The sequence below is a fragment of the Cibotium barometz genome, chromosome 55, assembly GCF_041138505.1.
Source record: "Cibotium barometz isolate CiBa-2024 chromosome 55, ASM4113850v1, whole genome shotgun sequence".
Classification (NCBI taxonomy): Eukaryota; Viridiplantae; Streptophyta; class Polypodiopsida; order Cyatheales; family Cibotiaceae; genus Cibotium; species Cibotium barometz.
In genome coordinates this window covers 30,266,035-30,289,391 of record NC_141100.1, presented here as the reverse complement: position 1 = coordinate 30,289,391, position 23,357 = coordinate 30,266,035, and positions in this window count along the sequence as shown.

Sequence of the window (23,357 nt, the reverse complement as noted above, 5' to 3'; positions counted from 1 at the left end):
AACTCGATCTTTCTATATCATTCGTGGATATACCATTCTTTGAGACAATGTGTCCCAATATCACACCGTTTTTGATCCAAAACTGACACTTTAAAGGGTTCAAGGATATACGACATAATCGACATCGCTCGAATACTTTCCTTAAGCAAGCCAGATTGTCTGCCCATCGAGAGTGTGCACATAGATCATCAACATGAATACCTCCAACCACTTCTATAAGTAGTCTTTGACGGTTGTACACATCAATCATCGTTGAAATGTTGCTGAGGCATTGGTGAGACCGAAGGGCATAACCTTGTATGCAAATGTTCCCCAAATCATATTGAAAGGTGTCTTATGTTGGTCCTCTGGTGCTATGGACACCTGATTGTAGCCGGAGAATCCATCCAAGAAGTTGTAAGCTTCTTCACCAGCCACTCTTTCCAAAACATTTTCCGTATAGGGTAGTGGATAATAGTCTTTCTTGGTAGCTACGTTGACCTTTTTAAGATCAACACATACCCTAAGTTTTCCATTCTTTTTTGGCACTATTACGATTGATGACAACCAATCCGTATGTTCGATTTCATAGATGAAATCCGTAGTAATGAGCTTGTCTATTTCCTCCTGTACAATTGCCACCGCATACTTAGGATTCATCTGGTATGGTTTCTGCCTGGTTGGCCTTGACCCTTCCATGATTGGAATCATATGTTGTACTACCTCAGGTGGTCCCCCTTCATCTCCTTGTAATTAACTCCTTAAGGAGAGCAACGAGCTCAACTTCTTCAGCCAAAGTCAAGTCCTTAACAATGTATACGGGTCTAGCTTCCTCCCCTAGTCCCACAATATCAACTTCCTTGAATTCTATCGGGCCATTGTATGATGTGGACATCCCATCCTCCTTAACCCTTGTTGCCATCAATCGGACCACTTTCCGCTCGTCTCAACAGTATAGGTTTTGAAGTGGTCGGGTACTGGTTTGTCCTCATTTTCACTTTTTGTTTTAGTCATAATCTTTCTAGCCTCACGTTTTGCTTCTACCAAGGCTTTATTGCGTTTTTGACGCGCCCAGCTTTTGTAAGCTTAGGTGTTTCTAGCTCTTGAAGGGGGTGACTCTCCCCTTGTGTCTTCCTTCTAGTGATATCTTAACTCCTCATCCCAATCCTTAGAAAACTCATCATGTACCTTAGTGGCCTCAAGGTATCTCAACCACTAGGCATCCGTGGGTTTTCTTCATAATAGGGCATTTCACATCGGGCAATATATCATTTCTGTTTTCGCCACCTTTTGAGGTGTTGAGCATTGGTACAGCCTTGTGTTATGGTCCCTTCTCTATACTAGAGGTCTCCTCTTCTGATGCTTCATCAATGGTCTGCCAATTAACCATACAGACAGAGGTCGTGGTGGGGACAGTTCCAGATTCCACATACTAGGTCCCCCTGGGTTGCATCACATCTAACACATGCATCAAGTTTTCACTGAAGTCCGAGGAGGAAATGACGCATACATTTCCGTTTCCTCTTCTGCCTTGGAATTTCCCACCAAGGGCTGGCATATATTGTACAGATGTGGTTCGTTCTATTATGACCGAATCATTACCAAACAATTGCCCTTCCATGGGATGTGATTTCCATGTTCTCAGATCTATCTTTAAGATTTGTGAATCCCTACACACATACACGTGATCTAATGCCCAATTATACACCAATTTGGATTCTCTCATGATGAAGGGTCTCCCTAATATTATGTCATATGAATTCAGTTGGCGCAGGAATTCCATGACCACAAATGTATGATAGTAGCGAAACGTAAAGAGTTTGAGTTTCACATTTTCTAGAAGTCCAATGGGACTTGAAGATGTTTCGTCAGTCATTTTATAGATCGGGTTTTCCATAGTTCTCCGAGTAACGTTTCGTGATGATGATAACCCCCACCCCACCATCCAGGATAGCCAGTGCCTGCTGGTACCCATTATGATGAATCGGGATTGTAGCATTTGGATCGTTGCTTTCATTTAATAATGCCCCAATTGATTATGGTATCTTAACAACTCGGGTTTTCCTTGTGTGTCTTAAGGTTCTTTTTGCTACCAGAGGTGGCAGAATCTCCTCTATAGTATCGGCTGCTGGCTTTAGTCCGCCGCCTTCTACCCATTCTTTTAAGTATGTCCATAGGACCATTGGTGAATTGCATAGCAGTTGCCCTAATGGCATTGTATAGGCATGGACAGTAAAGCCGCGATACTTCCTATGTCTCTAGGTTCTTTGGAGATTGAGGGTTCTCCCCAGGCGTGTGACTCACATTCATCCATAGCGAAGGAATGGATCGACTCACCCCAGCACATTTTCCTCAAACATTCTAGACATTGTGTTTGCTTGGGATCCTTCTTCTGTTTCTTCTGGAATTGAATAGGTACGTCCAATTCCCTTTCCCTTGTTGGCTCGTTTCATGGATACATTGTATCCCTAACACCCGGTTAGCCCTTAGCTATGGCTTCATGAAGCCATTGGCATTCTTTGACTAAGGCCCTGGCATCTTTGAACTTTCTTATTTCCTCATTGGCATTGGGGTACTCACTGACTCCTTTAGGAGTTGTTGGTTGCATTACTCCTCCAGGTCTGGCCCTTTGTGGGTGGTTGATCCTTTGATCCTCCTCTTCTCTCGATTGGGTGGATCCGGTGTCGATTGTATCTTCTTTGGATCCATCTTGGATTGTGACCCTTGTGTCACCCTTACCCACTTTTTTCACTCTTCTCCTACGGCTAGTTTTGGAAATAGTCGCATCTGCTCGGTTCTTTCCCTTGTCTCCTAATTGAGCTTCGACTCGTGTCAGGACATTGAGTGGTGTGATATTTCTTGGCTACACACTAATGGTTTGGATGGTGGCTTGATTGGTAGTAGAAGTCGAACCACTTGCACGGTATGGACAATCCTTGATCAAATGATCAATACCACATTTAGTACAAGTGAGTACTAGCATGTCATTAGGCATAGCAATCACTTGTTGGGGTTGGTGCGTATGAACCATATTCTTACTTGGGTACTCATCAGTGATTCAATGCGGCCCTCCGTAGCCAAAACATTGTAGCGGTCCTCTCCTCATGTTCGAGTTCATGTCCTTGCCCTTCCACTGTAACGTGGTTCAAAACACAGGTACTAGTGTGTTATTCTGTAGATGTAGAATTCAAGTGTGACCAGCACTACACCAATTCCCTGGGGGGTAAAGATGGTTTTGCCCATGCCTAGATGTTTCTCTTCCCTTCTTTACCTTCAATTTCTCTAGTATAGCGTTACTGAGCTCGTCCACAGTCATGTTTCTGACTTGCTTACTCCGAGTTCCAATTTCTTGGTGACTCGAGACACGAGAAGTCGTAGTTGCTGAAGATATTCTTACATCTTCTGATTGCGACAATTCCAGCATATTATCTTCATATTCAATTGCCAGTTTATAACATGCATCAAGAGTAGTTGGTCGGGCTAGTACCAGATAATCATGCATCTTGTGGTCTCTAACCCCTCTCTGGAAGCAAGGCAATAACCGATCGTCAGTTAACATCTCCCGTAGTTTGCACCTTGAATTTAAGTGCTTAAGTCAAGACACATAGTTTCTCATCGACTCCACTTCTTTTTGTTTGATATTATACAACTATGCCACAGGGCTCCATCTGTCATCACTTCGGCAATGTTGGGAACAAACACATTCTTGAGTCGTGTGAAGTCAACCTATCCTCGAGCTTGAGGGTTAGGAACCACTGATGTGCTTTCCCTTCCAGGGTGAGTGAGAAGGCATGAATCATTGTCACATCACTAACAGGCCCGCAGGTTTCACATGTGGATTAAAAAATCTCTACATGTTGGATAGGATCTTCATCCCCAGAGAATTTTTGGGTGAGTTTGGAAATGATATGTTGCTTCATTTGGGAGGGTCGGGATTCTAGAGTAGTGCCTAGTTCTCTGACCATTCCTCAGCCCATCTTTGTCGCCATATTTAGCAGATTTGTCCTTGTGGCTACATCATTGAGGTCAATGGTTGGATCCATCCTTGGTCTTTGAGGGATTGCTCCCCCCCTTCCTAGACCTCATCCTCTTCCTGTATTGGCTCTTCTAGGTATCTTCGGTCCATGGGATGGTCCTGCCACTGTACCTTGGAGTGGCTCATCATTAGTTGCCTCTGTATGCCTTTGCAGAATTAAAAGTTCCATGTCTTGTAGGAACATAGGATGATTGATCATCTGCTCAATATCGTTTTTGGTGTACAGACGATCCTCCACTTCACCCGCCACACTCTTGATAGGTTATCCTCTTCTTCTATGGTTGTAAACCCTTCCTTAGCTCTGGGCTCCTCATTTATGGGTTCTAAGTTTGGAATTTCTCCCTCACTTCTTCCCATGACCAATTCCAGCTCCTTACCCTGTGATTGGAGTAGGTTTAAACTTCCCATTTCCTTTTGCTTAGCTCTCGCCCTTCGAGTATCCAGCTCTTGTTTCCTTAAGCTCAACTCTCGTAGGCTATCGTTCCACCTCGCTCCATCTGAGATCTAACTCTACTTCCTCTAAGGTGGGGAAGAATACTTGACCCGTCCTGGCCGCACTTTCCATGTCCCATCTCATTCGAGGGGTGCCGGTGTTTGATAGCCTTGAATTTGACGTTTGGATGGACACTTCTTGTCTTGGACCAAGTCCAGCAGTGGTTGACGTACCCATGCCCGCAGATTGCGCTTCTTTGTCTCATGACTGATTTGGAGACCGAAAATCCCCGGGTGATTTCAATGATACCAATAGACCTGGTTGGGGAGGGTGGTTTCTCCTCTTCCCCAAACCTAGAGTACCTCAGCCCTTCTTCCATGGATTCTTCACTACTAGTTTCAACGGTGGTCAGGTTCCCTAAGACACTCAGGTGAGTGCTTGCTCAATGACGACCTGAACCCACACTTTTTTGATAGGAAGATCTTGGGTGATTTGATGCACTATCGTCAGGTGTAAGATCGTCTCCGATGAGCTTTCAAGATATTAAGTGCATGTATGTATGATTTGATAAGCTATTTTAATGACCCAATTTAATCTTAATCCGATTCTGTCTCGATCTGTTTCTGAGGCCATGAGATTACAGAGAATACTTCATGGCGTGAAGTGTCAAAAAACAATTCACATCATGAACGTGCATGTATGTATGATTTGATAAGCTATTTTAATGACCCAATTTAATCTTGATCCGATTCTGTCTCGATCTGTTTCTGAGGCCATGAGATTACAGAGAATACTTCATGGCGTGAAGTGTCAAAAAACAGTTCACATCGTGAACGTTTTTTTGCACTTTCACGTGTTCAAAAAAATTTTGCTCTTAGGGTCAGAACCCCTTGTCTTTGTTGTAGGCTTCCCTTCGTTACCGACCTTCATAGCCTTAGCCTGACTGTGCATTGGACTGGACTAAACCATGAGTTTGTAGGAAAATTTCGCATCGTGAACAAAAAAGGGTTCATGCCGTGAAGGTCTTCTAAATGGTTCATGTCGTGAACAAATTGATTCATGCCATGAAGAGTTCTGAAAAAGTTCACGGCATGAATGGATTTCTAAACTCTCACAATTCTTGATCTTATCAGATCTGGTGGCATCAGAGGTGTCAGGATAAGGCTACCTATTTTTGGCAAGGCAATCCCATGATTTGTGGTGTTAATTACGACGCTGATGTTGGGAGTGATTCGTGACGTGAAGTTGCAAAAAATGGTTCACGACGTGAACATTTTTCTGCAGTTTCACGTGGAAACTTCCCGCGTCGACTATTATGATTTTGGGTGCAACACACTTATCCAACGGCTCCCAAAATGATTGTGCCACATCTAAGGAGCAGAATACAAGTTCTAGGCACAGTCAATGGCTCCTTTTTTTAAAAAAAAAGAAGAAAACAAAACACCAACCTTCTCATTCACATTGATGCTTCCAATATAAAAATTAACTAGAAAAAACAGCGAAGCTCTATTCTAAGACCACTCCACCACACACATACACAACAACCACAACCAATTTCACACGATTTCTTACTTCCACACAAATCTTATCCATTCATTTTATACACAATGCAGCACTACCAGAATGTAAGGGCAATCATGAATCTTATGCAATGGGAGCTGAAACTCCAAGAAGAAGGAAAAAACAAAGGTGTTTCCCCCGGCGCAGTAGCGCCAAAAATGTTATGGGCTACCACACCTCCAAAAGGGAACTCAATGCATTCACCTAAAGGATGAGTAATAGATCACAACTATCATAGGGCACTTACCAATGCTTCGAACTTGAGTCCCTTGAGGCCTCCAAGCTCACTTGTTAAGCTCCAAACCTCTAAGCTCCACCTCCACGTTGTCACCGTAGAGTCGCTCGCACCGTCGCATAAGGCAATCACTCTCTCTCACTCTCCCACACAAGCATGAATCATATAAGCATAGAAGAGGAACAATGCTAGAATGCTCTATCTCTCAATCTCTCTCAAGACACAAGGAAGAGCTCTCTATAGCACAAAAGAGGGATTGTATCTTTTCATTATGAGAACATGCCTTATATAAATTTGGCCCTTATTCACACTTGGACACCCAAAACTTACTTAACTAGGCCTTGGGTGGCCAATATCTCATAATGTACAACTTTTATAGTGGCGTTTCATGACACTTATAAATGTCCTCAATTGGAGGATCATGTTTGTTAATACAAAATGGGATTATGACTCTCCTATTATTGGAATAACAAGGTATTCTGTTGTTATATCTTTATCAAAGATATAACATGGTTCCTCTCCAGTGGGTCTAGCTGATTGGATAAGTATAAGATAACCTACACCATCATCTTGTGGTTTGATTGCAAAAACTTTCAATCCAGAGTGAGGACATAATATTCCATCAAAATCATCAGCTTTAGTAATATAAAAACGACCCTATACAGTTTTAACAATAGGATCACTCTTCAAACCTTTCAAAAAAATGTGAAAAGAAGTGTTCTCCATGGCAAGAAAAGCTCTCAGAAAACCAGCTCATAAACACACAAGCTCTCAGAAAACTAGCTCACAAACACACAACAAACTAATGACAAACGAATTCAAAATCTAAACACTAATTCTATACATATTAAAATTCTTTTTAAAAAACTATACTCATTTTTAAAAAATGATCATAATAAATAATGTCATTAATACACAAAATCTAAAATTCATTTTTAATAATTGTAAAAAATGATCATAATAAAAATATCATTAATACACAAAATCTAAAATTCATTTTCAATAATTGTACTATATAATAAATGCCTGCATAACTAACTCTCATTTAATGATTATTCCATATCTAACTCCTATGTAATGATTATTCTATAACTAACTCCTATATAATGATTATTTCATAACTAACTCTCGTATAATGATTGCATAACCTTTATATCTCTATTGTGATCCCAATTTAAGCTATAACCTTTCTGCCATCTCTTTTTATGATTCCATTGATTTTTATTTCAAGTAAAGAGTACATCCTTGTATTGTATAGTTCTTAAGCAATTGATTTTAACCCCAAGTAAAGATGTGCTTGAAAAGAATGGGTAGATTAGGCATTGCTTGGAAAGAGTGGGTAGTTTAGGCACAACTTCCTAGCATAAGAGAATGTACATGCAATGTGACATGAGAACAATGTCCTTCCATCACCCCATGGAGTCGATGCTAGACAATAGCGACGTACGTGTGATTGATAGATTAATTGACCGTGAGAAAGAGAGAGAGAAGTATTAGTTGGTGGAGGGGTCACGCCCTTTGTGGGTTATGGTTCACTGCTGCGAGGAGTCACCCCCCTTAGTTGGCGAACCCCCCACCCACTAAGGTCCGGTCCCCCTTAGTTGGTTGGGGGCGGATTGCCCTTAGTTGGTGACCCCCCCACCCACTTAAGGGCAATGGTAACCCTTAAGTGGGTGGTGGGTCTCCCTTAAGTGGGTGGGGGTGGGGAAGCGACCCCCCCACCCACTTAAGGGCGATGGTCATCCTTAACTGGGTGGGGGGGATCGCCCTTAGTTGGCGACCCCCCTACCATCGCCCTTAAGTGGGTGGGGGGGTAGGGTTGCCCACTATAAGGGCGACCCCTGCCCCTCCCCTAAACCCACTTAAGGGCGACCATCGCCCTTAAGTGGGTGCAGGGGTATCGCCCTTAGTTGGGTGCAGGGGGTATCACCCTTAGTTGAGCTAGCCCAAAATCGTGGGGTTCACGGCGGGCCGTGGGGTTCAGCCGCGCCACTCGGGTGAGCCCATGATCGTGGGGTTCAACGGCCGGTGTGGGGTGAGCCGCCCGGGACCGTGGGGTTGAGCCGCTGGTGTGGGACTGTGGGGTTAAGTGCGGACCGTGGGGTTCACTTTTGCTGCGGGCCATGGTTTAGCCGTCGGCGGGGCGGGGGTGTGTGAGCCACCGGTGTGGGGTGAGACCCGGGACCATGGTTAAGTGTGGACCGTGGGGTTCAGCCAGCCGACGGGGCGGGGGTGAGCCATCGGTGTGGGGTGAGCCCGGGACCATGGGGTTAAGTGCGGATCGTGGGTTCACCATGGCCCGTAGGGTTCAACCGCGCCATCGGGTGAGCCCATGACCATGGGGTTCAGCCACCACTGACCGGGGGATGAATTCAGGATCGTGGGAACTGGGATTTAATCTTCCATGTGCATATTGATGCATCAAACTTTGCTATTGGGTGTGTTAACTCAACCTAGAGAACACAAATTAGACTACCCCATTAGCTTTGCCAGTCGCTAGTTGAACGATGCTGAGATGAACTACAACACTACGGAGCGAGAAGGGTTGGCAATGATATATGCAGTAAGGAAATTTTGTTATTACCTCCTTGCCACCAAGTTTGTTTTCTGTGGATCATCAAGCATTGTTGTATCTGGTAAACAAACCATGCTCCACAGGAAGAATCACACGATGGCTATTGATTCTTCTTGAGTTTGATTTCACTGTTGTTTTGTGAGACCTGGCAAAAAACATGTTATGGCTGATCATTTGTCTCGCATACCTAATGGTGAGGCTCCTACGGGAGTTGATGATGACTTACCTGTTCATGGTGGAGACAATGCCTGAATGGAGTGAGAAGATTGTTAACTTTTTGGTTAATGGCTTTCCACCCAAGGAGCTTCGTAAAGATCTAGCTCAAAAGCTGATCAAAGAATGCGAACCCTATTGCCTGATAGCCGGGACTCTTTATAAAAGAGGAAAGGATGACGTTCGTAGGCGTTGTGCCCGAGAGGATGAGTATCTATACATTTTGCAAGAGGCACATATGGGCGTAGCCGGTGGTCACTTCTCAGGAGACTTAACTGCGCGAAAGATCTTACAATCAGGGTATTGGTGGTGGCCCACTATGTTTCAAGATGCATCACTCTTTGTGAAGGGTTGCGATGAATGCCAAAGATACAAGAAACCCCAGCGGAAAGATCAAATGCCCCTACATCCGATCAAAGTAAACCAACCATTTGAAAAGTGGGGTTTAGACTTTGTAGGCCCAATTAGCCCAGCGGCCCGCAACACACAATCTCGCTATATTATTGTGGCCACTGACTATATGACCAAATGGGCTGAAGCGAAAGCGACACGTAAGGCAGATGCAAGGACAACAGCCAAGTTCCTCTTTGAAAATATAATCATACGCTTCGGTTGTCCTTTTGAACTTTTGAGCGACAATGGTACGCATTTTATAAATGAAGTGATTAAGGAGCTCACAACAAATTTCATGATATCCCATCATAAATCTACTCCTTACTATCCGCAAGCGAATGGCCAAGCCGAGAGTACCAACAAGACCTTAATCTCTATTTTGATAAAGACAGTTGAAGCTCATCGCATGGATTGGGATCTAAAGCTTACGACAGCTTTATGGGCCTATCGTACTGCGTACAAAGTGGCTAACACCATTCAAAATGGTATATAGCCAAGAAGCAGTCATGCCGTGGGAATTTGTCATTCCTAGTCTTCGTGTTGCTACTCAAGAGGGTTGGGATAGTAATCCCTTAGTAGAGCGACTGTATATCCTTGAGCGACTAAACGAAGAAAGACAATCGGCTGTGTACAATGCCCTTGTGGTGGAGAAGGATAGAAGGAAAAAATGGTTTGATCGCCACCTAAAGGACAAGGACATCAAGGTTTGGGATAAAGTCCTGATGTATGGAGTGCGAAACGAAAAGAAGAAGCTCAAATATGCTGGTAAGGGACCGTATAGAGTATGTGAAATCACCCCACAAGGTACCATCAGAGTGGAGACTCTCGACGGAGTTGAAACCATTGGATTCCTTAATGGGGGTAAATTCAAAAGATACTATGACCCCCTGAGCCAAGAGGAGTTACATGTTATCCATCAAAAGAAGGCAGCTAAAGAACAAGCGGAGCTTAAGAAGATACAAGCAAGAGTTGAAGCCAAAGAACGTCAACAGCGTGCTAGGCGCCAACGAGAAGCCAACTTGGAAATTACGCAAGTATTTTTCAAGGAGGCAGAGGAGGATTCACTGGAATCTGACCCACCTCTAAGATACCCAATTGAGTTACAAAGTCCTTACGGGGAGGTGCTGTATAATGCATTATTGGATACAGGAGCTCAACACAATTTGCTATCATATGGCGTGTGGTGTCAACTTGGAAAACCACCTTTATCCAAGAGTGCTATCCAAATTAAAGGTATCAACAAGAAGAAAACCCTTGTCTCAGGAATTCTGCACACTCCGGTGGCCTATGACAAGGGGACCATAATTCAAAGCTTTTTGGTTATGCCTGCTGGTACCATGGAAGGGACTGTAAACTTAGGGCACAAATGGATGATGGCCACCAAGTGCAATATCGATTGGGCAACCAGACGAGTCACAACGCAAGAACCAACACTAGGTCTGACCGCTCAAAATCCCGCACCTAAGTCATCCACTCAAATATTAGATAATGAAAAATCACAAAGTCCAGTGGCAAAACCATCCTTGATTGTTTGCCACCCCTCTAACGCTTCAACGCCAAGAGTGGAAACAGGCAAGGTGGTCTCTAAGGTTCCGCTTACTATGCCAAAGAGTATATACAAATGGGTCCCAAAAGCTTCGTTAACAGCTACTTCCCCTGCTCAATCTCGTTCAGACAAGAAGCCTCGTAGAAGGAAAGCAGTTACCCACCCGAGAAAGGGCAATGTAACATCACGATGGATCCCTAAAAAATTATTAGTAGCCCAAGGGTACTACGAGGGGAATGACCAGATTTGGGTCCCTAAACATAAGCTGAATCCCTCTACATCACCTGTAAAACCTTGCAAACCAAATGTTGCCACCCCAACGACAATTCAAGACCGTGGTAAGGGAAAGGTAACAGAGTGCTCCGCACCACTTCTTCCAGAGCTAGTTTGGATTCCCAAACGATATCGATCAATACCACCTAGCTCAGGAAGGGGGAGTCACATGAAGCTTCTAGCCAAACACACATTGATATAGAAGTTTCTTCATGCTCTACACCTACTCTTGTCAACACCCAACAAGAGACCAATGAGTGTATGTCTCCCTTTGTAAAAGTATCGTCGGAAACCATTTCCTCCATTCGTCAATGGGAACGTACACTTCCATCTCTGCAATTGGATGTGGCCACAAGGGTCATAAAAAGCTATCTGCCCACATCACAACCTATGACCCACTGGACAAATTGGTTCCAAGAAACTACAACATCATTGCAGAAAATATGATCTACCCAAGGAAAGGGGGAGCATGTACTCGCGCTCAACATTTTATTGCTTCCTCCCTAACCTTCTCCCCTGACCATGTATTTGCCAAATTCAAGGGGATGTATATATATAGATTCATACATAGAAAAGAAAAGAAAAGAAAAATAAAAAATAGTAAAAAAAACAAGAGCACAAAAAGAGGAGAAATATCCGTATACAATCACGAACTAGAATGACCTGTCACATAAACCTACTGATGCTATATCTGTGTTTGCAGATATGGCAAATGCAAGGGCATCACACACTTCATCCACCTTTGGTGAGAGGTATCATCTATACCTTTCTCAGATATTTCACATGTGCTATTCTGTAATTGAAACTGAATGGGATCATATAGATGTACTAGCCAGAGAGGAAAATGTTGAGGAATTAGAATGGCTTATTTGCCTATTGACCATGACTGACCCCTACTCCGTAGAGGACATATCCCCGATAGCCCAATGCTTTCCTTTTCCACAAGATGACTATCCTCGCATGGTTACATTCTTGATGAGTTTATGTGGATGGGAAAATGAAAAGGAAATATCTAACAATGATGAATGGACAGATGAAACTCATGGCACTACTGAGGTTGACTTTATTTATTTGGATGATGCGGATAGAGGCTTAGCCTTAGGGCTAGAGCCAGGACTCTACAACATCATCTTACTGTATCCTCAGTAGTAGTGTGGTGACTGGTACGTAGGTTAGTGTTTTCAAGTTTTTTCTAGTTTGGATTCCTTAAACGAGTCTTTAATTTTTCACACTAATGTGCCTCTCGAGGTACAGTGCTTGTTAGTTGGTTGTACAGGTGGAAAAGTTTGAGGTGGGTTTGCTTTCAAGTCCTGAGATAGCCGCAACGTTCATACATAAATATCTCATCAAATTGCAGGCATTTTTCTCATCGAATCAAGGAGATCTCCAAAATACAGGTGTAATTCTTCCATACCCACTCTCTTTCGTTTTTACTGTTCAATTAATTGCATGAACTATAATGCATGACCACATGGAAATTGTAAATGTACTACTTAGTTTTTGAAGTTGCCTGACATGCTAGTGTGAATCATTAATGAGTTTAACCTTATTGGATATATTCTTGAGAATGCATGCAGTCTTTAGTTAACCTTGGAATATGATTGTCTTAGGTCTAGGGTCAAACCATCTTAATGTTTGACACCTAGCCATGTGTGTGTTGACCTCTAGGACATAGCTTTTACCCCTTGTCGAAAGAATACAAGAACACATTACAGTTTAGGAGCGAAGATCAAAATAAATAAATAAATTTTTTAAAAAAAGCCTACAATAAATGGCAATACAAGTCTATTATGTGCTCTAATGTTGGCCTATTGCCTTATTGATACTTGGTAGGCGAGGAGTATTCTACTCCAGACCGATGCCTTGGTTGGTAGGGGGTAGCCTTGCCTAAGGTGAACTAATAGATTCCTGGATAATGCCTTGTGTTAAACATGGTACCAGGATCGATGTTAGTTTTGCCTTAGGAAGGTCGCCATTGTGTTTAAAAATTATCACGTGCATAAAGAAATAAAGGCAAAAGGCTCCTGTAACTCTGATGTTTCTTGTGTCCCTAGGCTCGTGGTATTAACTTGTTCTTAGAGTAGACACAGTGTGGTCATCTATTTATTTATTAAGCTTGGTTATTTTCCTTGACTTAGGCCAGTTATAAACCTTGATTAACCTTTGACACCTTGCTAACTCTTGATTTACTTTTAATAATTTTAAACTCCTGTTAATTTGCTACACTAGCTCATTCATGTGACCCTTAAACTAAGTTCTCATAGCAACATCCATTGTGGTCTAACATGCTTGAATTTATACACTTTATATCTTTTGAATTCCAACATGCTTTCACTCTACTTCCCTGTTTTGCAGACGGTCTACCACAACAACCCTATCGAGCTTACCATACCATAGCTTCCGAGGACGGAATCTACATCAGGAAGGGGGCCATGTTAACCTATTGACAGACATTGAGATGTACTATGTTTTACGTCATGTAATTAGTTTAACTATTCTGAGTCATGGGCCGGGCTTGTCGGCACCATATGCAAAGGATAAAGGGATTGGGTGATCGCCCGGGTGATCGCCCGATGAGAGGCGCACCTTGAATATCAATAGGATAAGGGTTAGGATCGGCCGGCCATGTATGGGCGCCCATGTGTGAACGGCCAAGTCACCTATAAGAGTCAAATGTAACCCTAAAACCCTCATTCTCATGTGTTGAATACAAGAGTGCTCTTGCCTTATCTCCTTGGTTTCCTTCTCCTGCGTGAGAGAGAGAGAGAGAGAGAGAGAGAGAGAGAGAGAGAGAGCGATCGAGCACTGTGTAGCGGCACGGCAGCGGGCAAGGCGGTAGAGCGGCGAGACGGTGGCTCCTCCTTCACTGCTGCGACGCGGGAATCCTTCACGGCGGGGGTTAGAGTGGTGGTGACACACCTTTGCATTTTGTTTGAGCTTGCTTTCCTGGTTGTATGCTTGCAGCCATTCGTGGCTCGCATACGGTGTTCGGCAAGTCCTGTGCGGCAAAAGCGCACATAAGGGAGGGGTAATGTCATCAAAATTTAATTTTGATGAGTTTTGTGCATTATCAAGGATTTTCTCTCTCTTAAATTGGCCATTTTGGAGAGAGAAAGCATAAGAAAACACATGTTGTTGGACAATAAGGCATGTATGAAAGTGAATTCAAGGCTAGGGAAGTGCCAAAATGTGAATGCCACTTAACAAGTGCATGGAAAATTTTCCTAGGATCTCATCTGTATTTTACAGAGTACAAAGGGGCCCTTGAGGGACTTAAAATTGCCAATATACGGCTTATGGGAGGTGGGAAAAGTGGGAATAAGGGCGAAGGATCATGAAAATGGGAATGAGGGCTTTGTTTCAACAATTTGGTACAAGAACTAAGTGCCCTTCCCCTCCCATGCCCTACCCATACTCCACTTGTCTCTAGCCACAAGGATGCTAATTTTGGCACCACTTTCCACCTCTCCAAGTCGTGAGCTTGAAGGAGGTATATCTCTCTCATCACAAAGAAATTTGGAGTGTTCAAGCGCTCAAGTGAAAGCTCTCACAAAGCTCTTCAAGCTCAAGTACTCATATTGAAATCAAGTTTCATTAAGCTCTTTCAAGGCAAATAAAAAGTATTTACTCTTAGCTCTTTTAGCCTTAATGACACTTATGATTTCCTTATAGTTAATGCCCTTAGTTGTGATAGCATGTGATAAGAACAACATAGTGGCTAATGCATTCATTTAGCAACTATACAATTTGCATATGCATAACAAGCACATTAAAGCAAGATCTTGACACAATCAACACAAGATTGAGGGTTGGATTTCTTGAGGCCAACCCCCCCTTGAGAGGCTTTGTATTAATTTTTTCTCTTGAACTCTTTACAAAAAGAGAGTAGCTTGAATTAATACATCTCATTAGGACCATGGAGGCTAGGATCTCCATAACCCATAAGCTTGTTGGCTTGCTTCTCCCTTGCACTACGTTGTCCTCTTCTCAAAGCCTCAATGGCTATTCAAGCCAAGAGTACTTGTGGAGAAAAGGAGAGCTTTGAAGAGGATTAAGGAAGGAGCTTGAGATGAAAGTGCTCCATAGCCTAAGTATCATACTTAGCTACCAAGGGGTGGTACACAATCTTAAGCATATAGCTTACATATGAGTGCTTGAGCTGGAAGAGCTTTGTGAGAGGCTTTCACTTGTGCTTTTGATCACTCTAATTAGCTTCTTAATGAGAGAGATAAACCTCCTTGAAGTTCACGACTTGATGAGGTGGAAAGTTCACGACTATGTCATCAAGTAAACCTTTCAATTTTAGCATCCATGTGGCTAGAGAGAGGTGGAGCATGGGCAGGTCATGGGAGGAGGAGAGCGCCTAGTTCTTGCCCTCTAATTGGGTTATAACTGTCCCAAATTGGCCAAACAAATCCCTCATTCCCATTTTCATTATTCTTTGCCCTCACTTCCACTTTTGCCACCTCTCGTAAGCTGTATTTTAGCAATTTTTAAGTCCTTCGTAGGCCCATTTGTACTCCATAAAATACTGGTGAGATCCTAGGAAAATTTGCCATGCACTTGTGAAGTGGAATTCACCTTTTGGCACTTCCGTAGCCTTGAATTTACTTCCATATATGCCTTATTGTCCAACAATATGTGCTTTCTTGTGCTTCTTCTTTCCCGAGTGGCCACGTTTAGAGAGAGAAAAGCCTTGATAAAGCACAAAACTCATCAAAATTAAATTTTGATGACATTACCCCTCCCTTGAAATTGTAGTCATCATCGACTATGCTTGTATCAAGTGAAAGGAATCCCATCTATGCTCCGGATCCACATTTGAGCAAGATTACATTCCTAAACTAGATGGAAAGTCTAGTAGGTGTTTAGGAGACAAAGTCATCGCTAAACTATCCCTTGGAAACATTGGTGTACACACATAAAACATTTTAATGCACATTAGTAAAGAAAAAAAAAGAACATTGCATTAAATCTTTAAACATTTTTATACATCGATGTCTTGTTTATCATTTAAATCATGAAGGAACTTATAATCTTGCACAGGGCAAGAGAATACTTCAGTTTTGGGGTTCATGTATCCATTTAGCATCTTCAAGAGGATAATTCTTAAACTTAATTAAATACCTGCGTATTACTTTACCACTTAGAGGAATGTTATCCTCATGCTTAAGGATGGCTTCAGGTTGTAGGATCTCCTCTTGGTCGTCAATCTCAGGAGGATCCTCTTCTATAGGGTACCTTTAAATGGGATAAGTAGACTCACATGAAAGGCATTATGTATATGCCAATGCTTTGGTAACTTGAGTCTAAAAGACATTTCATTGATCCTTTTAAGGATCTGAAATGGACCATAATACCTCTTAGAAAGCTTAGGATAAATCTTTTGATGACCTGTGGGCCTTCGTTTGCCAATTCTGGCCCATCTTTTGATGTAAAAGAGCCTTGGGAAACTTGAGCAAAACCCATTCATCCTCTTTTAGCTCTAAAGGCCTTCGATGCTTATCTCATCAACCCTTTTTTGCTTTTGTTGCGACACCTCAATAGCTTCTTTTATCTTTTGAAAAGCCATCTTGATGTCATGCACATATTCATTAGCTACGAATATATTTGAATGCATGCTTAAGATAGGTAGGTGGAGGCTCTGGATGGCCTTCAACAATCTCAAATGGAAACTTCCCTGTAGAGGTGTGCATCGTGTTATTATATGCAAACTCTACCAAAGGTAAGTATTTCTCCCGTTGTTTACTTTGATCTTTCTCCCCAACATAGCTTTTGAGAAGATCAAGGATGATGGAATTCACAATCTCTGTTTGCCCATCCGTTTGAGGGTGATCAGAAATTGAGTTTAGTGCCCAAATTTTCAGATAGCCCCCTCCAAAAGAGACTTGTCATTCTTGGATCTCTATCAGAGACTATTGAACTTGGCATCCCATGGTACTTGAAAATTTGGGATACAAATATGGTGGCCATGTGGTCTTCTTAACAGGTATGAAATAAGCCTATTTACTAAATCAGTCTACCACTGTCCATATACTCGTATTCCCATGTATGCACTTCGACAATCCAAAGATGAAGTCCATTGAGATACTCTCTCATGGAGTTTCTAGAATTAGCAATGATTGTAACAATCCAGGGGCTTTTCCTCTATCATACTTGACCTTTTGAAATAGCATTCATTGTTCTACATAATCATGCATGTCCTTTCACCGCATAGAGGGCCAATAGAAGAAAGTCTTTATTTTCTTGAGTAGTGGCTTGAATGCCACGATGCCCTGCATATGGTGGAGCATGAGATTCATATTACCTTCTCACAAAGATCTTTGGTTTCACATAATCCTGAACCATGCAAGAGGAATCCTTCCTTTAGTGAGAAAGGTTCGTGGGCGTTGTTACTCTCTAAATCTACCATAATAGAGATATAGCCTTTATCTTATGCATACTTGTCAGTCATGCTTGCAAGATCATGATTATATGCTATGGAGGCAGCATTTACTTTAGGCCTTCGTGAGAGTGCATCCGTAACCGCATTTTACTTTCCAGGGATATGGGCTATGTGAAAATGAAATTGAGGGAGAAAATTAGCCCATCTCATTTTCTTGTCATTAGAAAGATTGGTTTGCATAAGAAAATATCTAATGCTTTGGTGATATGTATGTATTATGAAGGGTGTACCCAACAAGTAATGCTTCCAAGAATCTAGAGCATGGATAACTTCAAGTAGTTCTTTCTTATAGATTCCTAGTACTTGTTCTTGTGAGAGTTCAACCTTCTACTTTCATAAGCAATAGGATGTCCTTCTTGAGAAAGAACAGCCCCGATGCTATCACCACAAGCATCACAATGAACTTCAAAAGGCTTATTGAAATCAGGCAATATCAATAGTGGTTTCGTCAGCCTTTCCTTGAGCTCTTTAAAAGCATTGTTTTCTTTCATGGTCCATTGAAATTTGACCTTTTTCTTTGTCAAATCATGGAGTGGACCTTCTATTATAGAGAACTTTGAAATAAAGTGTCTATATAATAGGAGCACATGCCAATAAAGCTTCTTAACACATGAAGGTTCTTTGGTTGTGGCCACTCATCTATTACCTTAAGCTTCTCGATATCCATTTGGATACCCTCCTTAGAGATAATGTGACCAAGGTACTTGATCTCATTAAGGAAGAACTCACTTCTCTTCCCATTTACATAAAGTCTATTAGCACGCAATTAAGTGCTCTTTGTGTTCTTCTATTATCCTAGAGTAGATAATAATGTCATCAAAGAACACTCCAATGTATGCCGTATGCTTCCTAAATAATCTTTCCATTAACCTGTTAAAGGTAGATCCCATGTGCACTCTAGGATGGATGGGATTAGTGAAATGGAAAAAAAATGGTACATTATGTATATGCCAATGCTTTGGTAACTTGAGTCTAAAAGACGTTTCATTGATCTTTTTAGGAATCTGAAATGGACCACAATATCTCTTAGAAAGCTTAGGATAAAGCTTTTGATGATGTGTGGGCCTTCGTTGCCAATCCTTGTTCGTTTTATAATGTAAACAAGCCTTGGGAAACTTGAGCAAAACCCATTCATCCTCTTTTAGCTCTAAAGGCCTTCAATGCTTATCAGCAACCCGTTTTTGCTTTTGTTGTGACACCTCAATAGCTTCTTTTATCTTTGAAAAGCTATCTTGTTGTCATGCACATACTCATCAACTACTACGAATATATTTGAATGCATCCTTAAGAGAGGTAGGTGGAGGCTTTGGACGACCTTCCACAATCTCAAATGGAGAATTCCCTATAGAGGTATGCATTGTGTTATTATATGCAAACTCTACGAAAGGTAAGTATTTCTCCCATTGTTTACTTTGATCTTTCTCCCCAACATAGCTTTTGAGAAGATCAAGGATGATGGAATTCACAATCTCTGTTTGCCCATCCGTGTGAGGGTGATAGGCCGACGAGAAATTGAGTTTAGTGCCCAAATTTTCAAATAGCCCCCTCCAAAAGAGACTTGTCATTCTTGAGTCTCTATCAGAGACTATTGAACTTGGCATCGCATGATGGTACTTGAAAAATTAGAATGTGAATATGGTGGCCATTTGTTCTTCTTAAAAGGTATGAAATGAGCTTATTTACTAAATTAGTCTACCACTGTCCATATACTCGTATTCCCATGTATGCACTTCGGCAATCCAAAGATGAAGTCCATTGAAATACTCTCTCATGGAGCTTCTAGAATTGGCAATGGTTGCAACAATCCAAGGGATTTTCCTCATCATACTTGAACTTTTGACATACCATGCATTGTTCTACATAATCATGCATGTCCTTTTGCATAGAGGGCCAATAGAAGTAAGTCTTTGTTGCTTGAGTAGTGGCTTGAATGCCATGATGCCCACCATATGGCCCTGCATATGGTGGAGCATGAGATTCATACATTACCTTCTCAATCATGAAGTTCTTTGGTTTCACATAATAGCCGTGAACCATGCAAGAGGAATCCTTCTTTTAGTGAGAAAGGTTTGTGGGCGTTGTTACTCTCTAAATTTGCCATAATAGAGATATAGCCTTCATCTTGTGCATACTTGTCAATCATGCTTGCAAGATCATGATTATATGCTATGGAGACAGCATTTACTTTAGGCCTTCATGAGAGTGCATCCACAGCCGCATTTTGCTTTCTAGGGATATGGGCTATGTGAAAATGAAATTGAGAGAGAAAATTAGCCCATATCATCTGCTTGTCATTAGAAAGCTTGGTTTGTGTAAAAAAATATTAATTCTTTGGTGATATGTATGTATTACGAAGGGTGTACCCAACAAGTAATGCTTCCAAGAATCTAGAGCATGGGTCACTGCAAGTAGTTCTTTCTCATAGATTCCTAGTTCTTGTTCTTGTGAGAGTTCAACCATCTACTTTCATAAGCAATAGGATGTCCTTCTTGAGAAAGAAAGCCCCGATGGTATCACCATAAGCATCACAATGAATTTCAAAAGGCTTATTGAAATAAGGCAATATCAATAACGGTTTCATCATAAGCCTTTCCTTGAGCTCTTTAAAAGCATTGTTTTCTTTCATGGTCCATTGAAATTTGACCTTTTTCTTTATCAAATCATGGAGTGGACCTTCTATTATAGAGAACTTTGAAATAAAGCATCTATAATAGGAGCACATGTGAATAAAGCTTCTTAACTCATGAAGGTTCTTTGGTTGTGGCCACTCATCTATTACCTTAAGCTTCTCGGGATCCATTTGGATACCCTCCTTAGAGATAATGTGACCAAGGTACTTGATCTTATTAAGGAAGAACTCACTTTTCTTCCCATTTACATAAAGTCTATTAGCATGCAATTCTTCAAAAAGTTGCCTTTATAAGTGCTCTTTGTGTTCTTCTATTGTAGATTATAATGTCATCAAAGAACACTCTAGCGTATGCCCTATGCTTCCTAAATAATCTTTCCATTAACCTATTAAAGGTTGCTAGAGCATTGGTACGGCCAAAGGGCATCACCACGTACTCATACACACGTACTCATACAAGCCACACTACGTACTCATACACACGTACTCATACACTACGTACTCATACACACGTACTCATACAAGCCACACTACGTACGAAAAAGAGTCTTATGGATGTCATGGGGTACTATCCTTATTTGATGATAGGGTCTATCCTTTAAAGTAAGATGAACCTTGTAGCTTGTCAAAAATGTCCTCTATACGAGGGACTGGAAATAGATTCTTGATTGTGTTCTCGTTTAGTGCACGATAGTCCACACACATGCAATAGGACCCATCCTTCTTTTGCACTAGCAACACAGTTGTGAGCAAAGGGAAGATGAAGTAGGTCGTACCATCCCATTCTCACGAAGCTCATTCACTTGAGAGAGTATCTCTTCTTGTTGTGCATGAGAGACACGATATGGGGGCTTATTAGGGGATGTGCTACCTGGTACTAATTCAATCCTATGGTCATCCTCTCCTCATGAAGGAGGTAACTCACTAGGGATAGAATCTGAAAAATAATCACTATATGCTTGAAGGAAAGACATATAATTCATTTCATCATTAAAGCTTGTATTAGTATTAGACATTTGATAGAGTGTATCATGAGAGGAAGGAGAGTCTTTGAAAAAAACCATATACACAAAAAGAGAAGTTTTTATTGACTTTTGTATAGCATCACTAGATACAACAGTTATGGTGGTTCCCTTCCTCTCAGTGTTAATACTAATGGCTTTACCTCTATGATGAGAAGTGATAACCCTATTAGGATAAGTGAGTTGTATGGCGATGCGATGAAACCATGGCACCCCTAAGATAACATCCTCATGCAATAAAGGAGATACATAAATCTCCTCTTGATCAACATAATTTGAACATGTAGCCTAAGCTTCGCAATCAATGGTGTGGCACAGACCTTGCCCTTTAAAGGCTCCATCGGCATCAAGTGCAGGTCCCATTTCTTCAATATTGATGCCCAGTTTTTAAGAGTGCACACGGAGTGTGTGTGTGTGTGTGTGTGGAGTAGCACAGAGATGGAGAAGAAGAAGAAGACACAAGATGTGGACTCCTTGTCACAATGAGTGACTAGGGTTTTAGAGAGTCCTTATTAGTAAGACTACAAAGAATGGTGTCTGCCCACCCACTTACTTAGGGTTGGCACAATGGGCTTTACCACCCGAACAACTTTCCACTTAAAGGCCAATGCCTTTAAGTAATGGGGTGCCTATATATATATATTAATATATATATATATATATATATATATATATATATATATATATATATCTACATATAGATACAAAAGTGGTAGAAATGATTATCTACCGAATGCCCATCAAAGTCCGACAATGTGCGAGAACCGCTCTGAAGAAAGCCCCTTAAGAAGATATGTGGTGTGAACCTTGGCAAGGTGCATCCGCTTATCCTCCAACACCTCACAAATGAAGTGAAGCTTCACAGCCACACGCTCTTTGCATGAAGCACTGGATTCTTTGCTAGTTGTATAGCACTTTGACTATCACAATGTAGCACTGACATCTCAACGCTTATGCTCAAGTCTTCCACTAGACAAGCAAGCCATAAAGCTTCCTTGCAAGCCTCTGATGCTGCAACACATGTTCCTATACTTCCAAAGAAAATGCACATCTTTTGTACCATTCAGATATCTCATGACTCCTTTCACTAACTCCCCTTTCACTGACTCCCAATGTTTCTTGCCAAGGTTTGACATAACCACTCCCACTATAAAAGAAATGTCTGGACGTGTGGCAATCATAGCATACATCAAACTCCCAACAGCATATGAATAAGGCACCTTTGCCATTTTAGCCTTCTCCTCATCAGACTTTGGGCAATCATTCTGACTTAGTTTCAGATATGGAGGCAATGGAATACTCATTGCCTTCCCCCTCTTCATATTGAAACGCTTGAGCACCTTGGAGATGTACTCAGCCTGAGACAAATTTCTTAGCTTTGTCTAGTAGAATAGAGACAGTGAGATGAAATTAGCATATCATCCACATAAAGGATAAAAATCAGCAAACTACCATCTTGAGCTTGCTTTCTATAGAGACAGTGATCCGTGTCACTCCTTTTGTAAGCCTGAGAGAGCATAAATGAGTGGAACCTGTTTCAAGCCATAAAGGCTCTTCTTTAACTTGCACATCAACTTTTCCTTGCTCTTCTCAACAAATCCTTATGGTGGCTACTGCATATAGATATCCTTATGAAGGTCACCATCACCGCAGGGTAGTCACCTTGACAACACGAGAAAAGATCTCATCAAAGTCAATACCCTATTGTTGCTTAAAGCCTTTAGTAACGAGTCTTGCCTTGTACTTTGGTTTGCCATCATTAGACATAACCTTCATCTTGTAGACCCATTTGCATGGTAATGCATGCTTATCCTTAGGCAGCCTCATCAAATCCCAGGTCTCATTCTTAAGCAGCGAGTCCATTTTCGATTTCATAGCTCTCTTCCACTTCTTCCTATCATCCATTTGCATGGCCTCTTTATCGTAGGAGGGCTCTCCACAATTCATCAACATGACATAATCAAGAGATGGAACATAACGATCAGGAGGATGTGAAGCACCTGTAGACCTCCTTAACA